This window comes from Protomyctophum bolini, assembly GCF_963924005.1.
Source record: "Protomyctophum bolini genome assembly, chromosome: 3".
NCBI classification, from domain to species: Eukaryota; Metazoa; Chordata; class Actinopteri; order Myctophiformes; family Myctophidae; genus Protomyctophum; species Protomyctophum bolini.
The window spans coordinates 28464220-28469457 of NC_137864.1; positions in this window are offsets into that span (position 1 = coordinate 28464220).

A 5238-nucleotide genomic window follows, 5' to 3' on the forward strand; every position below is an offset into this window, starting at 1 on the left:
CTGTAAGGAGGAGGAGAGGAGTTCTCTGAGTCAGCAGCTCGATGACAACAATGCTACGTAGCGCCCGCCGGGCATGGCTTTCTGCTCTCCTTATTGGTGGGTGGAAGACCGAGCAATGTCAGCAATAATATAACAATGTTCATAATACTCTTATTGTACAGTAACCTATACTCCTAACTCAACTGTAAGACGAATGTAGACTAGTTGAAAAGTCAGCAACCGCGACTTTCCAAAATAGGCAGCTTTTTCCATGGGGTGAGGTTTGCAAAGCAAATCATATCATATTTATTATGCACTTTAAAGCATTGTTGAAGACATGTGTCATACTATATGTAGCCTACTGTACAAATAAATACAATGTTAGTTGTGTCATTATAACCACTGGGACTATAGCCATTTTCAACCTCATAGCCTATTGGTTCTAAATGAACAAAGATGGCACCATTTTACTTGCTTTGTGTGTCTCTCTTCTGTGTCTCAGAGGAGGACTACTGAGGTAGGGATTTATTAGGGTTTGGCCTCAACACTAATCAATGTACAGCTGTCATTTCTCAAGACAGATTTTCAAAATAAATAAATACATAGATTGTACAGGAGTAACTCGTTTTTGCAGGATCTCACTCACTCAGTCCCAACCTTCGGGCAACCATCAGCCACTGGACAAAATGTCAATAAACTATACAGAACCTTCGGGTTCTTCATGAATATTTTAACCCCTGACGGATAAGCCTGGTGTGTTCGCTAGCTGGGGCCTGTGCCAGGTTATTAAGAAATCTGTGAGCTAGAATGTTTACTACTCTATGCAAGTTAGCCTTTTATCTAATTAGACCATGACCTTCAGGCCTTAATGAATATCGCGCAAATGTGGCTATATTGTCTGCAGTATGTACACACAGTTGGAACTAGACTTGACCTGTGTATGGTTTGCATGTTGTCATACTTATATACTTGACTTAAAATAACATATATAGCCTACTATGTAAATGTAAAGCTCTATGTCACTAGTGTTTTACACACACACACACACACACACACACACACACACCAAAGAAAATAAACCAGGAGATTACTTTTATTTCTTACAGAACCCTGCAGAAACCTTGGTGGAAGGATGAACGCAGTAGGGGAATCAGAGAGAAGAGCCAAGGTAAGAGGGCTAGGCTTTGCTGCAAAGCTCACCATTTACTGACAGACTCAATGTGCCCTCATTGGAGGATTGGGTTGTAGGCAATACATTTTATTTTCTTCTTTCATGGCACATTTAGCTCACCTTTTCTGCAGGATTCAAGCAAGGATTCTATACTGATTTTGTAGCAGAGTACAACAACCGCATCATAGTATTCAGGGAATATTATCAGAATAATTTACAACCTCGGTGCAAAACAAATGCTTATGGATTCAGAATAATGAAAAACCCCTAGTTTGACACCACACATGCTACTTGAAGCAGAATTAAACAATGTAAATGTTTCCTGCATGGACGGGTACCCCAGCTTTCAGCAGCTGTCACAGATTCCACTATAGTGACATTTTATTTCAATCTTTGTGAGATGTGTTTCTAGACAAATTTTGTTTCTAGACAAGGTGAAGACATTTCTCGGTAAGGATCTTTTTTTAATACCGCCTGACTATAGGGGAGGAGACTATTATCATGTTTAGAAACACTGCCACATACCCAGTGTTTCAGTACGTCTAGTCTAGAGTAACACAATGACCCTCTACGCAGCTCAGTAATGCATGTCATTCTACATGACTCAAGTCTTACTCTTTAAGACTGTCGAGGAAAGATTGGACAAGATTGTCCCTGCCTGCAATGTTACTACCAGCTGCATTCTGCATGTGGCTGTTACTGTACCCAGGCCAGATCTTATGCATTGGTAATCTCAATGACCTATGGCCAGATCCAGACTGTTACTGTACCCAGGCCAGATCTTATGCATTGGTAATCTCAATGACCTATGGCCAGATCCAGACTGTTACTGTACCCAGGCCAGATCTTATGCATTGGTAATCTCAATGACCTATGGCCAGATCCCATACTGAGTTTGGGTCATCCTTGGGTCATCATCACTGTTAATTTAACCAATTCATTAATTAATTTAACCGTGAGATTGACAACAGCCAATAAAGTAATTTGTTTTGCCTATAGTTAGTGTATTGTATGCCAAGGTTGCCATTAGCCAACAACTAAATCAGATGTGTTCTTTTCTATTGGCCATAGGCAGGCTGAGCAAGGCCAAATGAGGTTATTGATGGGGGATGGCTGTCAGTGATTCTGAATCCATTCCAAGCATTAGTTTTGCACGACATCGTCGTCATCACAAATGTGATGAGGTCAGCTAATTTGGCTGGATATGTGGATATGGCCGAATTTAGGCCAAGGAGCAAAACTAATGCTTGGAATGGATTCAGAATCATGAAAACCCTCTAGTTTGACATGTCACATGCTACTTAAAGTATGATTAAATTTTGCCTTATATTGGTTGTCTATGGTGTGGTATACAAAAATGGCCATAACCTTTTTTCGCAATATTTCTGGCAGAGCAGACCTCTTATTCTGTGGACATTAAAAGACCACTTTTCAACCTATCTTCATATAATAGGTCCTCACTAATAATCATGAACAAATGGCACAATTTTTTTCTACTCGGTCTGTGTCTCATAGGAGGGCTGTGGGCAGTTCAGAAACCGTCCTCCAGTGACATCATCGATGGGGAATACAAGGTAATAGAAACTGCAGGCTTTCTAGTCCTGAAAAGTTGCAATGCGAAAATGGAAGCCATCGTTCTCACGATAATGAAAATCTAAACATTATAAAAAGTATGTCATGACATCACAGGTCCTCTCAAATTTCGGATGGCTGGCTCCCCAGCTATAATCATTTTTGTCAAGGCCCACTGTTGTGAACTCTAGTATGGGATACCATCTTGTGGCACGGGATAGCATTACACAATAATTACATACAATGCATGACTTAACATTGTCAGCATTCTGAACTGTCATTCCTTCACGAAACTATGTGCGTGCTTTCTATGTATATAACATATGTTTTTACAACCCGTTTATTCTTGCTTTTATATTGGATTACATTAATTATTTGAACTAAAGCTGAATCTCAAATGCATGGAATCCAATCCATATTGATCTCGTAAATGGTCTATTTGGCGCCATCAAGTGGCATCACTCCTTTAAGTCAGGAGTTTTTAACTGGTAGTCTGTGGACCAGTGTGGCAGTACTGAAGGTATATGCATGTATATACAGTATGCATGACCATGCATTCAGTAATGTAGGAATTTAGGACGGTGATCAGTGTGAAACTTCACTTCCTGGAGGCCAAGGAAGAACCTCTGCACCAACTCTTTCACATCAGCCTGTTATAGTGCCACCAGGAGACTGATATTTGCAAAAATCATAGCCAATCGGTACACATTATCTCTATAGTCAAGTGATCAAGACAGATCTGTCCGATGTTTCATATTCCATCCTGATTTGCTAAGATTCGATTGGCTTCCAAAGTTTGCAGTAATGGCTCGTTTTAAGATATTTATTTTTGTGGCTTTTGCCTTTTTTTTCTTTTGTTTTCTTGATAGAGGGATAGATGAAAGTAGGCTGACAGGAAATGTTTCAACATTCGACAAATATTTAATATTTCTACAATGCAACAAAATCTGTATCATTTTGGGCATAAACAAGAAGTTGAACCACAATACATGTAGGCCTAATAATGACCTCTTCTTTGCTTACACTACTGTATATGTGACCTTTTACTCTGTCGTTTGTTGAGTCGGGAGCATTGATGACTAAATTGTACGTTGTAAATTGTATGGTGAACTAGGGCAGAGAGGAAGACAACTAGATCAGAATCAACTTCATTGTCACATGTCATCACAGGTTTACAGGTGTAAACCTGTACATTAGATGAAGGGATAGAGGGGGTGCAGAGAACCGCTTGAGAGTGGAACGTGGCACAGATAGAAAGGGATGGGAGTATGGTGGAGAAGGAGGAGAATAAAATGGGGGGATGTCAAGCTGAGGCGTTGGAGGCGCTGGGGACGTGCCTGTTGTTTGAAGTGTCGGAGCACAGAGGCAGAAGGGGCGCACGAGCTGAGGTAATTGTGTCTGACGGGCGGTGATAATGATGAGGCGCGAGATCGAGCGTGCGAGATCCCTGCTACTATGGGCTCGCCCCCCTGCTGCGTGCGCTCACTCTTCCCTTCTCCTAATTGACCGCCCGCTTCTCCCACGAGCCCTTTGTTATTATTTATTAATAATTCATCGTTAAATAATTCACACCCTCGGAGAAAGTGCGTGGACCCGCAGTGTTAATTGAGTAAGGGGAATGGAGTTCAGGGTAGGCTATTTTGTCGTGATGGGGAGTAGATGAAGTCAGAAAGTAGCGGGAAGGCCAAGGAATGAAGAAAATGTACACACAGACTGTTTGAGTTAGATTATCAAATTAATTCGATTTTGAATGTGTACTGTCATATGACCTGATGATGATAAATGGTAAATGGTAAATGGTGCATTTATATAGCGCCTTTATCCAAGGCGCTTTACATAGATTGTGCATTACATTCACCCATTCACACACACATTCATACACCGATTGTGGCGGAAGCCATGCAAGGTACCAACCAGCACATGGGGAGCAATTTGGGGTTCAGTGTCTTGCCCAAGGACACTTCGACATGTAGACATGAGGAGCCGGGTTTCGAACCGCCGACCCATGGATCATTGGACGACCTCTTGAGCCAGAGCCACAGTCACCTATATAGTTACATCGAAACGTCTTTTGTACTTGCACCCTGCTGAATACAGGCTTTAACTGTCCGTGAAGTCTGAATTTGCTCCAGTGCCTTCCTTAAGTTCTACCTATTACACTGTTTCCACACCTAAGCGCAAAACGCCCGACAGCCGCGGACAGAAGAAGCTGTTTCCGAGTTTGTAGACAGCTGGTAGATGGAAAAGAAGCTCCACCTCCACGGATGACTGCCGCGGAGGAGAGCGTTTCCGGGAATCTGGCCGCCGCGGCAGTCGTCTGCGGAGGTGGAGCTTCATTTCCATCCACCAGCTGTCTAAAAACCCGGAAAAGAAGCTGTCCGACAGCCGAAAACGTCCGCGGCTCTTTAGTAAGTCTGGCAGCACCTTTCCCAGTCCTGCTCTTGACCTGACCAGCCTATAATAGGCTTAAGGCAGTGGAAACCCCTTGTGCGTAGATTGTTCGTGTGTTTGTGTGT